The sequence below is a fragment of the Rhodnius prolixus genome, unplaced genomic scaffold, assembly GCF_049639745.1.
Source record: "Rhodnius prolixus isolate KJV_2025 unplaced genomic scaffold, Rpr scaffold_5, whole genome shotgun sequence".
Classification (NCBI taxonomy): Eukaryota; Metazoa; Arthropoda; class Insecta; order Hemiptera; family Reduviidae; genus Rhodnius; species Rhodnius prolixus.
In genome coordinates, this window is record NW_027411624.1 from 5,100,418 (window position 1) to 5,124,751 (window position 24,334).

Consider the following 24,334-nt stretch of genomic DNA (forward strand, 5'->3'; position numbering starts at 1 on the left):
TTGCAACTTATACCAGTTATACAACTAACGTTTCTCTACAATTCGGTTAAGAATTCATTGAATTCTGAACAATACGAAAAGAGATAAAAACGTTTGAAATTTGAAGGAAATGGAAAACACCAAAATTTAACCTTCTATATCTCATCACCTATTACCACTAAACTATTGCAACTTATACCAGTTATACAACTAACGTTTCTCTATAATTCGGTTAAGAATTCATTGAATTCTGAACAATACGAAAAGAGATAAAAACGTTTGAAATTTGAAGGAAATGGAAAACACCAAAATTTAACCTTCTATATCTCATCACCTATTACCACTAAACTATTGCAACTTATACCAGTTATACAACTAACGTTTCTCTACAATTCGGTTAAGAATTCATTGAATTCTGAACAATACGAAAAGAGATAAAAACGTTTGAAATTTGAAGGAAATGGAAAACACCAAAATTTAACCTTCTATATCTCATCACCTATTACCACTAAACTATTGCAACTTATACCAGTTATACAACTAACGTTTCTCTACAATTCGGTTAAGAATTCATTGAATTCTGAACAATACGAAAAGAGATAAAAACGTTTGAAATTTGAAGGAAATGGAAAACACCAAAATTTAACCTTCTATATCTCATCACCTATTACCACTAAACTATTGCAACTTATACCAGTTATACAACTAACGTTTCTCTATAATTCGATTAAGAATTCATTGAATTCTAAAGAATACAAAAATAGACATAAACGTTTGATATTTCAACGAATTTTAAAACCCCCCAAAATTTAACAGTCAACATCTCATTACCTATCATCACTAAAACATTGCAATTTGAATCAGTTATAGTGCTTACTTTTCTCTATAATTCGGTAAAGAATTGATTAAAATATGATCAACACGAAAAGAGATATACACGTTTGATGTTTGAACGAATTTTAAAACCACCAAAATTTAACCTTCTATATCTCAATAACTATTATCACTAATAAAATGCTATTTATATCAGTTATAGAGCTTCCTTTTCCCTACAATTAGGTGAAGAAATCATTGAATTCGGAGCGATAGAAATAGAGATATAGAGGTTTGAAATTTGAATGATTTACAAAACCCTCAAAATTTAACCTTCTATATCTCAATAATTATCATCACTAATACAATGCTATTTATATCAGTTATAGAGCTTACTTTTCCCTACAATTAGGTGAAGAAATCATTGAATTCGGAGCGATAGAAATAGAGATATAGAAGTTTGAAATTTGAATGACTTACAAAACCCTCAAAATTTAACCTTCTATATCTCAATAACTATCATCACTAATACAATGTTATTTATATCAGTTATAGAGCTTACTTTTCCCTACAATTAGGTGAAGAAATCATTGAATTCGGAGCGATAGAAATAGAGATATAGAGGTTTGAAATTTGAATGACTTACAAAACCACCAAAATTTAACCTTCTATATCTCAATAACTATCATCACTAATACAATGCTATTTATATCAGTTATAGAGCTTCCTTTTCCCTACAATTAGGTGAAGAAATCATTGAATTCGGAGCGATAGAAATAGAGATATAGAGGTTTGAAATTTGAATGATTTACAAAACCCTCAAAATTTAACCTTCTATATCTCAATAATTATCATCACTAATACAATGCTATTTATATCAGTTATAGAGCTTACTTTTCCCTACAATTAGGTGAAGAAATCATTGAATTCGGAGCGATAGAAATAGAGATATAGAAGTTTGAAATTTGAATGACTTACAAAACCCTCAAAATTTAATCTTCTATATCTCAATAACTATCATCACTAATACAATGTTATTTATATCAGTTATAGAGCTTACTTTTCCCTACAATTAGGTGAAGAAATCATTGAATTCGGAGCGATAGAAATAGAGATATAGAGGTTTGAAATTTGAATGACTTACAAAACCCTCAAAATTTAACCTTCTATATCTCAATAACTATCATCACTAATACAATGCTATTTATATCAGTTATGGAGCTTACTTTTCCCTACAATTAGGTGAAGAAATCATTGAAATCGGAACGATAGAATGAGAGATATAGAGTTTTGAAGTTTTGAACGAGTTGCAAACTTACAAAATTCTGATGAATACGAAAAGAGATATAAGCTTTTGAAATTTGAACGTTTAGGGTTGGGGAAAAAAAGCTACTTTCGATATTATCATTTTGAATTAATAAACTTCCTAAAAAATGAAAGATAAATAATAGACATTAATCATTAAAAAAAGTTGATGTAAAAAATCGTGAATAAATCGCTAAATATATATCAAACTCTCCGCGATAATTTCCAGTTTTTACCTGTGTGAAACGGTACACTTCAAGTCATTAATTAAAATATTGGATTGGATGTTTTAAAAAATAAAAAAATTGAATACAGCATCAGGTTAAAAACAAACAAACAAAAAAGAACTCTAAGGCATAATTTTTTACACCTGCAAATAACCAGGAAGAGTAGTAGTTGTAGAAGAGAGCAATAAGAAGTAGGAGGGATTGATGCTGCGTACGTGGACCACTATAGGTCTAAAAGTTTGGATCAATTAATCTTTATTTCGAGATTCAGCCAGATTCTTTGGCTACCAGATTGTTGTGGTAAAATCGCCATAGTAAATCAATTAGACCAACTTTGGACAGCTTCCCATATTTGGACAATTTGGTTAAAGTTTTTGTAGTATTTTTTTTTCTTCTTTATATCGTAATAAATCTTTTGTTGGAAGTTTAAAAAGCAGAGAGAAGATTAAGGCAGGGAATCTGGGATATTCCAGAAACGAAGGGAGGAGGACTTTTATCCAATTATCGTTTCTAAAGAAAGGATGTCCTATCCAGAAATTCAGTGACAGAAAATTAAAATAAGAATACCAAAAAAAAAACAAATGACCTCTTCCACAAAGACAGGAAACGCCAACCCAGCTAAAAGCATTGAACAACCCAAGCTAAAAATGTAGATCATCAACTCTTTAATGAACCTAAATCTCCATAGAAGAAGAAGAAGAAGATTTAGTGGCAGAAGTGGAAGAAGATAAAGGAAACGAGGCTAAAGACAGGACAAAAACACGCATTTTAGTTGGACTCTTGGAAGCGGGGGGGATAAAAAAAGAGAAAGAAGATTTATTGAATACAAAGCCAAATCGGATCAACTGGTCTCCATCTTGTTGTCTCCAGTATTAGGACTAAAAAAAAGGACACGTTGAGGAACACGGGGAACAATCTAAAAGAAGAACATTTTCTTGTTTTGTGAATTTACTATTTAATGACCTGAATGAAACACTTGGTCCTTTGGTCGTTCATAAATTTTGTCACAATAAACCGGAAGGGTGGAGCTTTGCTTCCGGGCATGGGCCCAGCTTCTCATCTTTAAGGCAGACTTTGGCAGGTTCTCAAAAATCCTGGACCTGAGTGAGCGATTTTCATTTTTAGTATTATTATTATTACTATTACTACGCGCCACGGTAGCCGAGCGGTTAATAGATTAGACCCGCAAAGCTAAGATGTATCGTTGGTTTAGTGGGTTCGATTACCGGTCTAAGCCTTGGATTTTATTTAATGTTTAATACGAGAACTTTATAGTAAAGTAAGTTAGGCGGTTAATAGACTAGACCCGCAAAGCTAAGATGTATTGTTGGTTTAGTGGGTTCGATTCCCCCAGTCTAGGTTTTGGATTTTATTTAATGGTTAATATGAGAAATTTATAGTAAAGTATGTTAGGCGGTTATAGGCTAGACCCGCAAAGCTAAGATGTATTGTTGGTTTAGTGGGTTCGATTTTATTTAATGGTTAATATGAGAAATTTATAGTAAAGTAAGTTAGGCGGTTAATAGACTAGACCCGCAAAGCTAAGATGTATTGTTGGTTTAGTGGGTTCGATTCCCCCAGTCTAGGTCTTGGATTTTATTTAATGGTTAATATGAGAAATTTATAGTAAAGTATGTTAGGCGGTTATAGGCTAGACCCGCAAAGCTAAGATGTATTGTTGGTTTAGTGGGTTCGATTTTATTTAATGGTTAATATGAGAAATTTATAGTAAAGTAAGTTAGGCGGTTAATAGACTAGACCCGCAAAGCTAAGATGTATTGTTGGTTTAGTGGGTTCGATTCCCCCAGTCTAGGTCTTGGATTTTATTTAATGGTTAATATGAGAAATTTATAGTAAAGTATGTTAGGCGGTTATAGGCTAGACCCGCAAAGCTAAGATGTATTGTTGGTTTAGTGGGTTCGATTTTATTTAATGGTTAATATGAGAAATTTATAGTAAAGTATGTTAGGGGTTATAGGCTAGACCCGCAAAGCTGAGATGTATTGTTGGTTTAGTGGGTTCGATTCCCCCGGTCTAGGCCTTGGATTTTATTTAATGGTTAATATGAGAACTTTACAGTAAAGTATGTTTGCTAGTCGCCTCCGTCCACGACACCTAATTGGTAGTTGGACGTTAAGCCCCGCCTGAAAAAATAGGCGATTACTTTACTTTACTTTTTACTTACTTACTATTACTCTTACTCTTATTTATTACTCTTATTTATTATTATTATTATTATTTTTTTTTGGCGCATCAACAGCTGAGGTTATTAGCACCCAAAGCTTTTACCAGTGCACTGCCGGCCTCCGGACAGTGTTCTCTCGTTACAGACAACACTGTCCATCACCGGACAGTGAGCTGTAAGGAGCTCCTAGGAAGAGAAAATCTAAGGGTCAGCTGCTGGATTCGAACCCGGGACCTCCGCGTGGGATATTATTATTATTATTATTTAATCTCCAAAGGGGGACTGATATTATTTTTGCCAATGAATTTCAGAAAAATCGACCAGAGAAATTTCTCCTATGACATGATCTTAGCGAGGGCGTAGTAAAATATATATACATTTGGAAACCCAATGATTACAGCTAGAGTAGAAGAGTCTGCCTGATGGAATGATTAAGATAGGTGTCAGTTTGCTATTTGCACGGACTGTACACCTACTCTGGTTTCACTTTACAAGCAGGCACCGTCTTCAGCAGTATATATATATATATATATATACGTAGATGGGAGAAGAGTGTACGTACGTACACACGGCCAGTATCATCTAGCAGAGAAGTCGATGACCGCCTTACCATCTCAATTTCCGTCTCACTCTCTCACCCACATACGAGCATAGAGGATCTCTCCCTCTGTCTCTCTCTCTCTCGTTAGATGAACACCAGCTGCGTAATTGCCACATTATAACAGATGGTTGTTAGTGAAAATAACAAAACAAAATTTGTAAATATATTAAAAGAAATAGATCCACGAAAATGGAAAAATCTAGTAAAAAACCTACATGAAATACGCACATGATTTCCGGTCATGCATTTTCCGCTTTTTTCCTTAATCTAATTGTTAAAGCAGCACAGTCTTCTTCGGTTCAAATGATCGAGGTGAAGACTATCAAAAACTATAGTCACAGGAATGAAAAATGAGTTCAGTAAAGTTCTTCCGTTCACGAGAAGTTGAAGTTTAAGCCCAACACTTAAGCTACCTTAATTTGAGCTTCCTTAAGGAAGTGAAATATTTCTTTCCCCTCTCAGCACAACCAAAGAAACTATTGGTGATTTTTAACAAATTTTTAAAATCATGATATCATTGGATATATCCCATTTATATGGTCGCCTAAACCCGGAAGGGAAAAAATTGGTCGTTTAAAAAGTCCGTGCAAAGTCAGAGAGATAGCACCACTGGCGCGTATCGAGATTATGTTTAGTTAGTAGCATCTCTTGGAAGAACACACACCAAGTTTCAGCCAGATCGGTCTATTTCTTTGTGTTTGGCATTCGTTTGAATCGAGGAAGTCGAGTGATTTTTTCAAAAAATGGACGAAAAAGAATTTCGTGTGTTGATTAAACACTACTTTATGAAAGGCAAAACGCCTCAGGAGACTAAAAAGAAGCTTGATAAACATTATGGTGACTCTGCACCTTCGATTAGAACAGTTTATAAGTGGTTTCAAAATTTTCGGAGTGGCCATATGGGCACAAGTGACGCTGAACGTTCTGGACGCCCTGTTGAGGTTACTACTCCAGAAATCATTGATAAAATCCATGATATGGTGATGGATGACAGAAGAGTGAAGGTGCGTGAGATTGCTAGTGCTGTGGGCATCTCGAATGAACGGGTACATAATATTTTGCATCAACATTTGGACATGACAAAGCTATCCGCAGGATGGGTGCCGCGATTGCTCACGCTTGACCAAAAACGAAATCGTGTGAAGTGTTGCAAGGACGGTTTGCAGCTGTTCCAGAAGAATCCGCAGGACTTTAAGCGTCGTTTCGTCACTGTGGATGAAACATGGATACATCACTACACTCCTGAGACCAAAGAACAATCTAAACAATGGGTTACCAAGGGGGGAATCTGCGCCAAAAAAGGCGAAGACCGTTCCTTCGGCCGGAAAGATTATGGCGACTGTCTTTTGGGATTCGCAAGGAATAATCCTCATCGACTATCTGGAAAAGGGTAAAACTGTTACAGGTGCATATTATTCATCGTTATTGGACCGTTTGAAAACCGAGTTGCAAGAAAAACGCCCACGATTGGCCCACAAAAAAGTCCTTTTCCATTACGACAACGCACCAGCTCACACCTCAGCAGTTGTGGTCGCAAAATTAATGGAAATAGGGTTCCAACTCGTTTCACATCCCCCCTATTCTCCAGACTTGGCTCCCTCGGACTACTATTTGTTCCCCAATATGAAGAAATGGCTGGCGGGAAAAAGATTTTATTCAAACGAGGAGGTGATTGCAGAAACGAATGGCTATTTTTCAGACTTGGACAAATCCTATTATTCGGAAGGGATCAACAAACTAGAGCAGCGTTGGACGAAGTGTATAAGCCTAAAAGGAGACAATGTTGAAAAATAAAAAAGGTTTACCCCAAAAAATTAAGTAGTTTTTATTCTTGCACGGACTTTTCAAACGACCCTCGTATGTATGTCTATAGAGTTTTTGATCAGCATAACTCAATTAATTTTTAATATTGTTTTTAAATTTTTGAGTTTGTTTAGTGCTTTATTCTGTCATTGTTCTATGTGCTTAACTATTAAGTCGTACACGGAACTCCCTTATTGTGTTTAACACAATTACAGTATGCAAATTGTGAATTGGGAGTAGGTATATTAAAATTAATCAAACTGTGATAATCTTAATTTGGAAATTGAAAATTTTGATACGAACTCAATAATTTCATTTACAGGAAGTGAAAAAATAAAAAATATAAACAGGAACCTTTGTCTATTATTATAAAATACTTTGTGTAAAACTATTTATATAAATATATTTCAACAAACTTGTTTTATAAAATAGCAAAATTTTAAATAAAAAATATACATATGTAAATAACTGTTAAACATTAACAAAAAATATGATAGTTTCCTGGCAATCGTAGGAACAAAAACATTGTTTTAAATCGTAGAAAAATGCGTTTTTTATGATCAATGCGTAGGTGTGATCTTGGCGCATTTAGCTGTTCTTTTTTTTTGCAAAGGAATGAGATCTCATCTTATTTTCTTCTACTTTTTTTTTTTAGGACCATCATCTTGGGATGCTGTATCTTCTACGTTCTTTGTCTCTACGCTTTTTTTTTTTTCTTGCTTTACCACAACTAGAATATGATAATAGACGTAATATGTTAATGTATGAAATACTATACAAATGCAAATATGTATAATATAGTTTTTCATAAATATTCTAGACAAAGAATGGCTAGGAATATGTTGTTCTAGGTAGAAAAATATATGTAGATGTACACTGTACTTTTTGTAATGATTTTTTTCACATATATTGTTAAGTGGTAATGTTGTACTTAACATATAAACTTGTTTGAAAAGGTTAATACAATGAAGTCGGGTACTGGACTTGTCTCATGCCTACTTTATACTCAAAACTATTTATAATCTGTATCTTTCAACACTTAAATTCAATATCTATTTATTTCGTTTTAAATTATGCAATAAACAGGCGGAACTCAACGAGTCTTGGAGGCTCCTTTTTCGTCTCATGCAGCCTCCATCTGAACATATAACGTCTAGGATCTGAACTGCACTCATCAGCAGTTCTGACAAAAGATAGATTTGTCTCGTCAGTGGTACAGTACCTTAACATATTAGAGCGACTGACGAAAGCTTCACATCAGATAATTAGAAAACGATTATGTAGGCCTACAACTCAGAGATTAAAAATATTAAGGGAAAAGGCTCCAGTAGAGATTAGATCGGATTGTTTTAAAAGAACGACTCAAATCGAGGTAGGAACGTAGCCAACGAATGGATATTGTTCCTTGTCCACCTCCAATGGAGAGGATACTAGAGCGATAAGAAGAATTAAATTTAAACAAGTCGACAGAAAGTGAGAACTTCCAAAGGCAGATTCAAGCCAAGCTCCAGCAAACGGGAACCAAACCCAGATCTAACTTAATGAAAACACAACAGCAGGAAGTTACCGCGACAGCGGAACCCAACCGGGACAAGCATAGCGCAGGCAAGGGATAAGGATTAGACTAAGGCGGAATAAGGAAAAAGAATAAAGAAAAGGAAAATGGGGTAAAGTAGAGGAAAAGAAAAGGAAGTCGGTGGAGGAGACACACCGACCCGCCAGAGCCCTGTTAGTCGTCACGCCTAGACGCAACGCTTCCGGCCCACACTACGTGGAAGTAGGGTTGGCTTGCCGCTGGAGCTCTGGAATCGCCCCAATAAAAAGCTTTCTGAACCAGTGCCCCAGCGGCCTTGTGGACCAATTAAAGATATTAGCTAGTGGCCTCCGTTTGAATCTAATTACTGGAAGTAACTCAAGGAAGGAAAGGAAACGCTAAGTGGCTAGCGTAATAATGAGATTCTGGATTGGTGAGCTCAAGTTTGCCTGTGGCTGTACTGAACCGAAATAGTTCTCCACATCAACTTTTAATATTCTTTAATGTTATTCGAGTCATAGAACCATATATTAAACCACTGAAATGGCATCTTAAACCCCATTTGCTCGAGAATCTCAAAAAAATAAATTAATAAATAACCCCCACCCCCAAAAATTCAATTAAGTGGAACTTCCGTTTTATACAAAATTCTAACTGAAATCAAATTGACGAGTCCATTTGTGCTGCACATAAAGAGAAACCTTTGATGTCCCTGCCACTTTGAGTTCTTGAATTTGTTACTTGCTTAAACAAACAAAGCTACACAGGAAACCACAAAATAAACTATGAGTATTTTTCCAGTGATGACTCAATATTAAAAATGTGACTCGACTTCATAAAGCTACCTCTAAAAAGAGGTGTTTATATTGATTTTAGTGATCGTAGTAATATTATTTTAAGGATTCAAATTAGCTGATAAACTGGCCAGGAATGGAGCTAAGTACTCCATTCATTGGTCTGGAACCAGTCCTGGGGATCAACAACGGTACAGTACGTGAGGCTCTCAGAGATTGGATCTGAAGAGAGAACATGAAAAGAACTGGGTGATGCTTCCTGGGGGGTCAAACACGGCAAGAGTGTCATGTGTCCTTGGCTGTGTAAACAAAGAAAATAAAGAGACTCTCTGGGCTGGGACAGAAATCAGATTACTCTGGGGTTGCAGGCCTTGGGTTCACAGGGCACGGCAGGTTCAGGAAACAGTTCTGTACAAGGTGGGGGCTTATTAGCTTGAAAACGTTGTGCAGACTGTGTCAGGAAGAGCAGGAAACGGGCCTCTCACCTGTTGTTCAATTGTGTTGCAATCGAGTGGCTGCGCTACAATATCTTTGGGAACTTGGAGGCACCAAAGGAGATTGTAGCGCAAAAGGAACAGGTAGGGAAAAGTCCTCAACCTTTTTAGAAGGGGAGGTTTCATCTATTAGGCTCAAAAGGGGAAGAAGGCACAATTAAGCCTCTTGTGGCTGCGATGCCTTGGAGCATGGGTTCCGTCCCGCCTTTCAAAATCTAAAATCTAAATCTAAGAATTTAAATTAGCGAGGAATCGGTCCAAATAAAGAAACAAACAACTCCGTCTTTTTTAGCCAACGTTTCGACAAATATATTGCCTCCTTCAGGGCCTGGATATTACAGATAAAACGATACAAACAAATTTAGAGAATTGAAACACAGTAATAAATAAATAAATAAATAAATAAATAAATAAATAATAAATAAATAAATAAATAATAAATAAATAAATAATAAATAAATAAATAATAAATAAATAATAAATAAATAATAAATAAATAATAAATAAATAATAAATAAATAAATAATAAATAAATAAATAATAAATATATAAATAATAAATAAATAAATAAAAAATAAATAAATTTGTTTTATAATTATTGAAGCTTACGTGGCTATATGTGGTTGGTTGAGTTTTTAGAAAACAGTAAAAAAAGGCAAAAAGACGAGTTGTTTGTTTTTTTAATTGAACCGATTCCTCACCAATTTGAATCCTTAATTTAATATGAGGTTGAGAGAAGAAAAAACAAAAAATTAAAACAAATTTAGTGACAAATTAACGCATAAAATTTGAAAATATTTGCGCTGAATATTTTGAAAAAAAAAAAATTCCTTATTTTGGGAGGATAGAGGTAGGGAAACTTTTGATTAATTAAGTAATTGAAGAGTTGACTTCTAGATTAATTACAGTGTGAAATTCTTGCGCACATAGTTGGCCCATAATATAAATAAACCCTGCGTATAGAATAATGAATCAGGTGACGGAGTAAAGCGATTACCAAAGCGATTTAGTCAACACTGGGTTACTTTTTAGAAAATTCCGTTGGCATTTTTTTTTTTTTTTTTTTTTTAACTTGGGGATTATATTTTTCCTCGTCTTTCATTGTGACCAGTAGTATGTAAATTCCCAGTATCTTGGAGGCTGTTTATCTTCTTCTTTTACAGAATTCAGTGAATTGTAGAGCCTTCATTTTTAGTCCTTCGAAAGAGACAGCGCGTGCACAAAATAAAATATAAGGCCACCAGCAGGCGCCTAAAGAATTTGCGTCTGAAGAAATTGATGCAGACACTTTTTTCCTTTTTCTTTAAATACTTGTTTCGTCATTAATAGTTGTCATTTTTTATTTTTAAAAAATTTGGATTATTATTATTTTTATTATTATTGAAAAATGGGAAGGGTCCCGTTTCCTGAGGGAATGCCAGTTGGAAAAGGCTTCTTTTAAAGATCAAATATCTCACTTTTTTTTTTCTTTTTTTTTTTTTGCCAAGGTCCTGGTTTACCCATCAGTGGTTTTTTTTAGAAACATGATCCCCTCTGGTTTCAACGTGTCAGTGATCTAATTCCAGGCTACCTGTAGCGGTTGCTATGCAGGAGATACAGGATTTAATAAGGAATCAATCTACTGGAGAAGCTTTTCTTAAAGTTTTAAACTCTTTGTAGACATTCAAAGTTGTTTTCTAGTAATTTGTAAGTTGTTTCTCTGGCGTAATAAAGAAGTACACGTATTTCTTGTCATTGGCGCTGAGATGGAGCGCATTTATGCTCAATGCAAGACTCGGTCATGTGAACCGAGTGCGCCGAAAGGTTGGATGCAAAGAGCTGTAAGAGCTGTAGGCCCCCTTTCACGGACTAAGTAGCTTTTCCTGACTAACATGGGCTTGAGACGGGCGTTGAGGCTATAATGCTTCTTTTTTGAGGAGACTATACTTTTTTTTTTATTTATTTGTTTAACACTGAAATATTTGAGTTTTGTATTGGGCTTCGAGTTTGTCTTTAGACATAACTTGAGATTTTTTCGCTGATGGCTAAGCCATACAATGACCTAGGCGCCACGATAGCCGAAGCGGTTATAGGCTAGACCCGCAAAGCTGAGATGTATTGTTGGTTAGTGGGTCTAGGTCTTGGATTTCATTTAAAAGTTAATAAAAGAAATTTATAGTAAAGTATGTTTGCTAGTCGCCTGCGTCCAGGACACCTAATTAGGTTTAGTTGGACGTAAAGCCCGCCTGAAAAAAATTGGCAATTACTTTACTTACTGTTTTTTTTTTTGTTTTTTTTATGGAGGAGTCAGGGAAGATTGTTATGGCTCCAAGAGAATTGAATAGCGGCTCTTCAATCTTCCAACAACTTCCCTAGGGAGAACCTAGGAGAATCCTCCGCCCAGGTTTAATCACTAGTAGAGGGCCATTCCTGACGAACAGTGAAGAGCACGATAGATAGATCGCCTAAATTTTTGGCCAGGCCAAAAAACAAACAATATCAACACTGTAAACTCCCCAAAGAATCTGCAGCATACAAAAGATGGTAGCCACGTGCTAAAGCTCAACTTTTATTGTGACAATCTTCGTGAACCCTTCCAAAACATTCGTATACCTACAATTAGCCCCTTTAAACACGAAAATAACCACAAATTATCATAAGAAGCTAAAAATTAACCAAAATTAGTAAATTATTTGCTCATTAACAAAGTTTAATTTATTTTCTAAAGCAAAATTAATGACTAGTGTCCATCAGAGTGCTCTTAGTCCACTCTTCCTGTAGCGTCAATAACCATTTCCGGTCATTTATAACTGCTAATTAAAAAAAGAGGGGAAAAAAAATTATATGAGTATTACTACAACTTATATCGCATTTCTAGTTATTTTAAAATTACTCCATACCCAAGATTATGTTATAAATTAGTAATAATTAGGTTCAACTTTTGCTCTAAGATTACTATGTTTAACATTTTATATATTTTTTTTTAGAATGAATACATTTAATGAGAGGACGTACTTTTTTTAAAACTTTTAAAAAATTATCGTTAAATGTTCTAATATTTAAGTTTTAAACGCGAATCATTGCAATTTTATTATTAGCATTTTTGAAAATCAGGCGCCTAACGAGACGATTTCCGGGTTAAACTGTTCTAACGGAACAAAATAACAGAAATGACTGCCTAATTAACATCAAAAATTAAAGGATTTAATTAGAGTGTTCTTAACACAAAATAACTACAAAATTAAAATTATTCAAACTTATTAACGTATAAGTTTAAGACCTAGTAACCTTTTAAAAGAACTAATCCTTAAAAAAAAAAAAAAAAAGACAAATATTATCTCAAAACTAGTAACAAGTTGTCTAATTAAAAGTTTTTGACAAGTGTCTAAGAGTTGCTTTTAAATTAAACAGCTGATTTTGTTACAGTTTATTATTTAGTTCGTACGTTCAAAGAGAAAAAATGGGGGAAAATTATCTTTTTTTTTATAAATAACCAGGAACATGTAGAGTTAATTAGCCAACTCTAAATCAGGAGATCTGGGACATTCCCGGCCCTATCTAAGGAATCAATATTAATATATCTTGTCGCACAGTTTTAACTGAAATATATTATATTATATTTATAAACAAATTTTTGTAGATCAATATTTACATATTGAAACGAGGACAGATGAGCTTGTATTTATATCCGGTTTTGAAATGAAATCTATGTTACGTTCTGAACCACATTGATGTATCCACAAGAAACAATAATTTGGGTAGGTATTCCATTAGGTTTAAAATTTAAAAGTGTATCAGAGGCTAAGCCAGCAATGCTAAGATGTATTGCGGTACTGAGGTTCGACCCCCTTAACTTGTAATCGTGTTTCCATTAATTTATTAGTTATAGTCTGAATATTATAGACTAAGCCCGCAATGCTAAGATGTATTGCAGTACTGAGGTTCGACCCCCTTAACTTGTAATCGTGTTTCCATTAATTTATTAGTTATAGTCTGAACATTATAGGCTAAGCCCGCAATGCTAAGATGTATTGCGGTACTGAGGTTCGACCCCCTTAACTTGTAATCGCGTTTTCCATTTAACTATTTAATTTATTTATTTATATAATTTTCTCTCCTTTATTTGTATTTTAATCAACGCATTGGCGCTATAAGTAGCAATGATAACCGAATGAATCGAACAAAGAATAGGACCGAGAAGGATTTCAATAATTTTGCAATAATTAATATTTTTCGCTTCCGTCCTCAACTGATCGATAGCCTGCCTTAAATAAAAGTTAGGCATTACTTTAACAAGATGACCATACAGAATATATTATTGTAACACTATTTACCTTTTAAAACCAAGTTTATTTTAAAAAAAAAAAAGAAAACAGTAAAATAACCTTATTATTTACAAATAAGGTTATGATGATGGAAAAAAAAAATGTTCATGATATCATCAAAGTATCTTCATCTCTGATATACTATAAATAAAATTAAATAAATACAAATAAGGTTTTAAAAAAAGAAGAAAAATTGTGATGGAATCAACAAAATCGACTATAAGATACTGCATACTGTATTCTATTTTGGGTTATATGTAATCAGTTTAGAATTTCAAACTGATTACATAAAAACTACTTCTTTTAACCGCACTTTAGTTTTTATTTCTTAAGTTAGAAAAATATAACCTGATTTGTATATTTTTGTTCATACTTAGAGGAATATAATTTATTAAAAATACGAGCAGTTTTTTTAAATGTTTTACTTCTTCTTTTTTGTATGCGAATATTTAAGAATAAAGAATGTATTCAGAGATACAAAAATTTATTTTCCGATATATGATCATGTAAGCCGCTTTGAGAAGAGATCAAAAAAACAAGGAGTGACCCTATATATGTATCTATCTCTTCAGATAAACTATATTCCTTGACCTATTGACCTGTTACATCATCAATTTGACCATATTTGGTTTGGCATGTACCATTCTGGTGGCTAGCTTTTTCTCGTACTACATTCTGGTCTAATACAAATACATAGTACTTAAGTACAAACGCTCTTCATTCTAAAATAATCCACGCCCACACAGGATTACGCATACTCAAATATGTATTTATTTAAAACTTGATATTTAAATTTAAAAATAAAAAAAATCATCTCCAAGTTAGACATACTCTAGAAATGAACCTTGATGGGTCTGGAATTTTGATTAGACTTGGAAAAAAAAAAAAATGGAGATTGGAATTACTTGGATAGAGGTGTGGTTATTAAATCCACTTTAGACAGGAAAAAGATCTTTTGTGATTTATAAAGGCGTCAAAGGATGTTTTATTTATTGATTGTGGATTTTTTTAAAAATAAATTTATACCATTATTTATTTAAACATTAAATTACAACGGCCATCTTCATTTTGTTTCAGGTGAGAAACTGAACAGATTACATTCTCAGCAATAGAAGACTGAGCCCAAACTGGGTAATTTCATTTATTTAATTTTTTAGACAATACTCTATCCCAGATTAATATATAATAAATAAATAACTAAAAGAATTTATATATTTTATATACTCGTATATAGATTACAAATGTAGCTTTAGATATAATTCTCTAAATCTGTACTAGAATAACACTCTTAGAGTTATTGGTTCTATTTACAAAGAAGAGTTAAATATGTATTTCGTATTGGACGTTTCTGGTGATTCTGGTTTTAAAATTGGACTGGATATTAGAGGGGTAATTTGTACTAGTCAAACCACAAAAGTAATTTAGGCCATCTGTTATTCTGTAGCCTCCCAGTCATGGCGAGCTTCATGATGATATTGTATTGTTCACAATAATGTAGAACAAACTTCTTTTTTTTAATGCAAAGTTTGTTTTTTTTTACTTTTAAGCTGGGCTTAGTAACTTTTTTTTAGGTTAAAGTTCGACTTACATAAAACAGTTTTAGAGGCTAATAATTTTAGAAAAAAAAAAAAGGCAAAATAAATCCTGGAAAGGAATAGCATCCAATCGTGAAATTCTAAGAGTTCCTGTGGACAGTAAAGGATCGATCCTGTCCACTTCTACTGAGCAATCCTAATAAACGTAAGGATAATGTAGTGGCACAGAATTTGGGAATTCCAAATTTTTGGGAAAAAGGTGGCTGTGAAAGGTTTAAATGGTTTTTTAAGCCCAGGTAGGGCTCAGAACAGTAGAAGTTGCCCCAGATATAAGGACGCCATGCTGGGGATACTCAATTGCATTCAGGGCGTTGCATTCACTCCCTGAGGATTCATTCTTACACTCTCTTCACGACGCCACTCTACTCCGTCATTCAGTTTAGGCCAATTCTTTTAGAAGGGCTGAAGCCTAGGTAGGGCTCAGAACAGTAGAAGCTGCCCCAGATATAAGGACTCCAAGCTTGGGACACTCAATTGCATTCAGGGCATTGCATTCACTCCCTGAGGATTCATTCTTCACGACCTAACTCTACTCCGTCATCAAGTTTAGCCAATTCTTTTAGAAATAGTTTATATTTAGTTTACCCCAGTTAGTTATTGTAACTTCCGCTCGTACCTAAGTAAGTGATAATGCTAGCCGATAACTCTTAGTCAGTAAATCAGCCTTCCTAATCAAATTACAATATTCCTCTCGTGCCTATAGATTAATAGCTACTAAAATCTCCTTTTCGTGGCTGTAATCATCGAAAACCTCATCTACAGCGAACAACACTTCGGTAACAGCTAATCCACATACTTGTCAAAGATAACGTTTTTTTTTTTAATTTTGAACTTTACAGTACCAACTATGACGTTTATTAAACCTTAAAGCTCTCCCCCATGCCTCGTCTATGAAAAAGTGGCAAATCCAAGAAACGTTGAAAGCAGCTGAATTGAGTAAAAATTCAAAGATCATTGATAAGTCTCGATAAGAGTGAGTGAACTCATTACAATGATCTGATATGAAGTTTTGTACATGCTTAAGCCACTACACAATGAATAAGAAAGGTACTTATTTTATAAAGGTTTTTATTTATTATTAGAAATCAGCTGATCTGAGAACTCACAAGGACAAATAAAATTTTGTCTGATAGTTTGTATCGATAAACTCTAATTGAACCCGAAATTAATAATAATATATTGACTTTGTACAAGAATAATTTGATATCCAAGTTACTATGATAAAAATCGAACATAATACCGATTATCAAGGAAAGTAAAAGTGTTAAAATCACGGAAAGTGTTCGAGAGTAGAATTCATGACGAATCGAATATCTAGTTCAAGTAAAGTCGGCAGGGGCGTTGTCTGGGACGATGTAATATATATTTTTGTGTCTGTGCATGTAATAAATATTGATTACATAGAAGGCCAGATTAACCTGAAAGAAACTGAGTATATATAGTTCTTAGTGTGTTAGTGTTGTCTGATGTAATAAGGTGACTGGACCAAAGAGGTTAGCTTTGTGTGTGTCTGTGCATTGAATTGCCCCACGCGTGCGCAAAAAAAAAAAAATAGAGATCAGAAAGATGGCTCCTCCTTGATTGTGCAATCGAAGAGCTACACCTACGTTGATGCTCTTTTAAAGATGTATGTAATATCGTCCCATACAGCATGTTTGTCTGAGGCTGCGGTTAGAAGATATGTCAAGGGGTGTGGTGGCGTATTCTGTTCTGTTGATTTGAGCAGTAGCTGGAGGCTAATGCTGGACTTTGGTGATTGCTGGAGATTTCTGTTTACTGAATCTTCTTTTTGAAATCTTTTCCTTTTACTTTCAGTTGCCTTTACATCCCTTCTTACCATTGATTATCTCGGCGTGCCAATGTTTCTTCGCTAGGATCGTATTTCTTTCAATACCGTCGCCTCTCTAGGAAGTTAGTTCTTGGTTATCCATCATTCCTTTAAGGCGAAGAATATTCTAGAATAGAGGCGCCACGGTAGCCGAGCGGTTATAGGCTACAGCTAAGATGTATTGTTGGTTAGTGGATTCGATTCCCCCTAGTCTAGGTCTTGGATTTTATTTAATGGTTAATAAAAGAAATTAACCATTAAATTAATTAGTAAAGTATGTTTGCTAGTCGACACCTAATTTGGTAATTGGACGTAAAGCCCGCCTGAAAAAATTGGCAATTACTATCCTAGAATCGTTTTTAGGTACACTTTTTCTTCATCCTTTTTCTTTCATGGTCATATTCCTGAAGAGAAATTTCCTCAATTCTTTCTTCACTTTTTCATTTCTCATTTTCCCAGTCTGGACGCTGAGGCTGCCCTTCGTATTCCTAAGCCCGCAACTCATCATCACTGGTGCCTGCCTAAAATTGATCCCCTACCCTACACCATGCGAGAAAGTATGCTGCACATCTCTGTTAGGTAGATCTCTTTTCTTTACTTGTTTTAGACTTGGGTACTTCTTTGGGGTTTTCAACCAATTCATTCATTTAGCCACGTAATTATCGATCATCACAACTGCAACAACTGTTGCAACAAGCAAATGTGATTTAAGATAACTATATTAGGAATATGGATTGGAGAAGGCACCCAATGGTGTCACTCCATTAACGTGCTCTTGCTATACTGAGGAGAGTAGATGGCGGGGCCATCTTCTCTTCAATCTTCTTAGAGAATTACCTGGTGTTGCAAAAGAAAGATCGTCGCTTAAATTATTATTATTACCATTCAATAAACTTTTTACCAATCAAATTCATCTTATTTCTGTTAGCCCTTTTTCTAATATTCTATTCTTATCAATTATTCGCTCCGCCATTCGGGAATTTATCCCTCTTTTCTGGCTCGATATATAATGTTACGCGCACATTGTTAGGGCAAATTAAAAATCGCTAGTACCCGAAATATTGCTACAATCTTTTTCAACTAGCAATAATCGCACCTCAGGAGGCTTTCATTGGTCACGATATTGCCACTGCGCAAGGTTAGACTTGCAAAGCTAGAATGCATTGTGGTACTGGGTTCGATTCCCGGTTTTTAGGCCTTGGATTTTATTTACATACATACATAATCCGTCCTCTTCTACCGCCTAGACAGTGTAGAGGTCTTGCATATACTTTTCCATTCGTCCCTGTTCCTGGCGAGTTCCTTTCCTTTTCGCCATTCTATTCCTTTTTCCTGTAGGCTTTCCCGTATTTCTTCTTCCCAAGTTCTTCTAGGGCGACCTCGACGTCTTTTCCCTTCTGTTCTTGCCTCGTATACTAATTTGGCAACTCTATTGTCCTCCATTCTCATAAGATGTCCGTACCAGCGGAGTTGGTTTCTTTTTATTATGTCTATGGAAGGTTCTACACCTATATCTTTCCTCACTGTTATATTTCTTATCCTATCTCTTCTCGTCTTCCCCAAAATCTTCCTTAAATAACGCATTTCCATCGCTTGGATTTTGCTCTCTAACTTTTTTGATTTTATTTAATGGTAAATATGAGAAATTTATAGTAAAGTATGTTAGGCGGTTATAGGCTAGACCCGCAAAGCTAAGATGTATTGTTGGTTTAGTGGGTTCGATTCCCCGGTCTAGGCCTTGGATTTTATTTAATGGTTTATAAAAGAAATTTACAGTAAAGTATGTTAGGCGGTTATAGGCTAGACCCGCAAAGCTGAGATGTATTGTTGGTTAGTGGGTTCGATTCCCCCGGTCAAGGCCTTGGATTTTATTTAATGGTAAATATGAGAAATTTATAGTAAAGTATGTTAGGCGATTATAGGCTAGACCCGCAAAGCTAAGATGTATTGTTGGTTTAGTGGGTTCGATTCCCCCGGTCTAGGCCTTGGATTTTATTTAATGGTTTATATGAGAAATTTATAGTAAAGTAAGTTAGGCGGTTATAGGCTAGACCCGCAAAGCAAAGCTAAGATGTATTGTTGGTTTAGTGGGTTCGATTCCCCCGGTCTAGGCCTTGGATTTTATTTAATGGTTTATATGAGAAATTTACAGTAAAGTATGTTTGCTAGTCGCCTCCGTCCACGACACCTAATTTGGTAGTTGGACGTTAAACCACGCCTGAAAAAATAGGCGATTACTTTACTATTGCTATAATTTTTTTTTTTTTTTGCATATAACTTTTAAAAATATTGCGTAATAAGTCGGAAGTAGTATAGAATTCCTTTTTTTCAAATCAAAATATTTGAAATCTTTAAAACGGATTTGTAATTAGTGCCCTTAATTTTCACATCTTAATTTTGCCAAATGATTCGTCCAGCTTCCAGGAAGTAGGGTTTAAAAGAATGAAACAGTGATTTGAGGTTATTCAAGTTGACCATAGTTGGAAAACACCTAACTTTATTGAATTTATTGTTGAGGTGAGGACGATTAAAATTTTGTAGCGTAATTAAAAAATCAGGGTAGAACACTTCCTTAAAAATTTTAAGGCATTAATTAACTTGATTACCCACTAAAAAGCAATTATTATTTACATATTAGACAGTTAATTGTTTCATTTAAATAAAATTTTAATTATGTGAAATGGTAGCCCAAAAATAAGCGAGTTCTATTAATATAGAAAAGAACAAAAAAACTGAATGGAATTATTGAGGCTAAAAACGAAACAAGTCAAAAAAGTGATGATCCATACAGCTGAGGCTAACGTAATAAAACGTTTTTTGTTTTTAAAAAAAGGAGCACCCGAAGGAGAAGTTAGGTATGGAAAAGGTATTAATTAAAGAACGACCTGACCTCTACAGTTTGACCTGGAGAAGTTGCAGCATCAATGGACAGGATAAAGCTGAATGGAAAGGTGGGGCATGCCAACAGCGCTGTCTGTGTGAAACAAAACAAAACAAAAAAAAAATGAAGTAAAATACAAAAAAGAGAGAGAGAGTGTGACTGAGTGAGGAGGGAGGAAAACTAGCATTACGTAAGTAATTGTAAGAGTGTGAGTGCTGAGCTCTAGCGTGGTTTTTTTAAAGGTCAACCTTCATAATTGGCAAGAAGAAGGAGGAGGAGGAGGAGGAGGCTTCAAGTAAGAAAGGCTTCCCCCCTTTTTTTTCGACGGCTGCGCTTTTAAGTTCGGTTAAGTTCTCGACAAAGACGTCGTCGTAATTTTTGCTTTAATTTTATTTAAAAAAAAAAACATGTGCACACATGTTTACGATAGTAATAATTAGCCCTTTGGTTAGTTGCATTTATTACCGCACTCTCGCTAGTGTAGTTTTTTTCCTTGTTTTTGCCTTTTTTTTTAGCATTGGCTTTCGCCATGCAGCCAGCATCGTCTAGGTGCTTATCACAAGAATATCACTCTCTCTCCATTCTTACTTATAGATAAATTCGCTTCACACCTTCATCCCTCTACTACGAGGGTCGTTTGAAAAGTCCGTGCAAAGTCAGAGAGATAGCACTACTGGCGCGTATCGAGGTTATGTTTAGTTAGTAGCATCTCTTGGAAAAACACACACCAAGTTTCAGCCAGATCGGTCTATTTCTTTGTGTTTGGCATTCGTTTGAATCGAGGAAGTCGAGTGATTTTCAAAAAATGGACGAAAAAGAATTTCGTGTGTTGATTAAACACCACTTTATGAAAGGCAAAACGCCTCAGGAGACTAAAGAGAAGCTTGATAAACATTACGGTGACTCTGCACCTTCGATTAGAACAGTTTATAAGTGGTTTCAAAATTTTCGGAGTGGCCATATGGGCACAAGTGACGCTGAACGTTCTGGACGCCCTGTTGAGGTTACTACTCAGAAATCATTGATAAAATCCATGATATGGTGATGGATGACAGAAGAGTGAAGGTGCGTGAGATTGCTAGTGCTGTGGGCATCTCGAATGAACGGGTACATAATATTTTGCATCAACATTTGGACATGACAAAGCTATCCGCAAGATGGGTGCCGCGATTGCTCACGCTTGACCAAAAACGAAATCGTGTGAAGTGTTGCAAGGACGGTTTGCAGCTGTTCCAGAAGAATCCGCAGGACTTTAAGCGTCGTTTCGTCACTGTGGATGAAACATGGATACATCACTACACTCCTGAGACCAAAGAACAATCTAAACAATGGGTTACCAAGGGGGAATCTGCGCCAAAAAAGGCGAAGACCGTTCCTTCGGCCGGAAAGATTATGGCGACTGTCTTTTGGGATTCGCAAGGAATAATCCTCATCGACTATCTGGAAAAGGGTAAAACTATTACAGGTACATATTATTCATCGTTATTGGACCGTTTGAAAACCGAGCTGCAAGAAAAACGCACACGATTGGCCCACAAAAAAGTCCTTTTCCATCACGACAACGCACCAGCTCACACCTCAGCAGTTGTGGTCGCAAAATTAATGGAAATAGGGTTCCAACTCGTTTCATAGCCCCCCTGTTCTCCAAACTTGGCTCCCTCGGACTACTATTTGTTCCCCAATATGAAGAAATGGCTGGCGGGAAAAAGATTTTATTCAAACGAGGAGGTGATTGCAGAAACGAATGGCTATTTTTCAGACTTGGACAAATCCTATTATTCGGAAGGGATCAACAAACTAGAGCAGCGTTGGACGAAGTGTATAAGCCTAAAAGGAGACTATGTTGAAAAATAAAAAAGGTTTACCCCAAAAAATTAAGTAGTTTTTATTTTTGCACGGACTTTTCAAACGCCCCTCGTATATACAACTATAGTACATACAAACTCACAACTAATGGATGGATCAGTACTCTATATTCCTGCCAAGCCAGGGCCGAATTTTTCTATAGGCTAACTAGGCTTCAGCCTACGGCCTCAAGATCAAGAGGGGCCTACATTCAAATTGATAGCAAAATTAAAATTACACTATTCTAAAAACAGTGGACACTAAAACACTGAACCGTAAATAAGGAGTAATTCTACGCATATGACTAATAAACAAACATAAAAATGTAATTTACAAACTTAAAAATGGGAGGTGAAAGGGCCACATAAGTGGACTAGCCTAGGGCCTCTTTTCATCTAAATTCCGGCCCTGCTTGTAGCTTAACCGAAATTAAAATCACCGTAATCATTTTCTTCCATTCATTCTAATCGGCTATAACTTTTAAATAAATTCATATTTCTTTGCTAGCTCTGCTACAGGATTTAAGCACATATGTAGATGTTGGTGGAGAATATTGTGTCTTCGTAGCGAAATGGTGCATCTAAATACCTGTTATAAGTCATCAAACACTCGTTTCCTTTCTTCCACATAATTACGTCCAAGAATGTTTACTGAATTTAATGTTGCTAATAATACATTATAGGCGATTTGTACGTACTACTTTTTTTTAGCCTATTACTGTTAGCCTATATTCCTCGACTTCGGGGAGGTTAAATGTTTCCCCTACCGGAGATTGTGGCATCTGGTAATCTTTACCAGAACTTTCTAGGTTTATTCAGTGCACTGTGTGGCGATTGAGTCGCCATGCTCTCTAGTGTCCTGTTACTACTTTATTAATTTATTGTTCTGGCTATCTGATAATCTCAGATTCGTCTGTTTCGACGCCCTGGTGACTCTTATGAGGTGAGGAACAATAGGGTTTGCCTGTGTTCCGTCCCCTTTCTGGTGGAACCGCCCGTCTAAAACAATCTAATCTCGTAAATGTTAGCCTACACTGTTATCCCCACCAAAACATGTTCTCTTCATTTCTACTTTTATTATGGCATCCTTTGCCAGCATCTAAGCGAAGGCATCAAATTTCATCTTGCAGCGTTTCCTTTTGGTCGTTGTGTTACGGACAGACAGACAAACTCAAGTTGAACAAAAAAAAAACGCACTTTTTCGAACTCAGGGCAGCTCAAAATGGCCACTTCCGGTGAAACGAAATTTTTATCACGATCACTTCCTTTTTAACCCAATATATTAAGAGAAAGTAACAATACCAAATTAAAAATAAATAAATAAATAAAGCCATTAAATGACACCTGTTCTGAAAAAATAGAAACCTGACGTCAATCATTTATAGAATCAGGTATCAAAAACTGTTTATGGAAATCATTAAAATAAAGTATAATAAATTTAATGTATCTTTATAAAAAAATAAATAAAAAATAAATACCGGTTAGTTTGGTTGGTTAGAATGCTCCAGTTTTCTCCGAGTGTTTGTGTGTGTGTTTTTAGATAAAATGTCGGCATTTTAGTCAAAAGGAAGTTTGACTCTTGCCTTCCTGTTTTTAATAGCCTGGATCGAACTTTCTCTGTTCTTCCTAATTTAATTTCCACCTTATCTTCAGAAAATTAAACTTTGGAAATGGTTTATAGTTTTTGGTTTTACGAAAATGGAGCTCTGTTTTTTTTTTTTTTTTACTTTAATCACTTGCTAATTTGGATTGTTGTTGTTGTTGTTTCCTTAATCAACGACAACAGGTTTGAGAATTCTTGTTTTTTTTTTGCAACATTTTTAGCAAGAGATAGAGTGTCTCTATCGGTGTGTGGATCGTATCTTTACAGGAACAACAAAAAGGTCCTCTCTCCTCTTTGCGTAGATTGCGATGAGGAGAAGGATTTCAAATATATAATAATGGATATGTCCACGTTATGTAGTAGAAAGGAAACGAATGTTTGGCGACATATACAGGTATTTAGATGCACCATTTCGCTACGAAAACATAATATTTTCTACAGCAACATCTATGTGCTTAAATCCTGTAGCAGAGCTAGCTAAGAAATATGAATGTATTTAAAAGTTATAGCCGAATTAGAATGAATGGAAGAAAATGATTAGAGA

General features: G+C 35.1%; 1 protein-coding gene and 1 pseudogene across 2 annotated transcripts in view; one reads left to right on the forward strand and one right to left on the reverse strand.

The window, feature by feature from the left end:
• The window catches only part of LOC141457697 (uncharacterized), a 286,354-nt gene that overhangs the window by 213,992 nt on the left and 48,028 nt on the right, over positions 1-24,334 (forward strand). The window lies entirely within an intron of this gene.
• On the reverse strand, positions 18,481-18,603 carry LOC141459034 (U4 spliceosomal RNA; annotated as a pseudogene).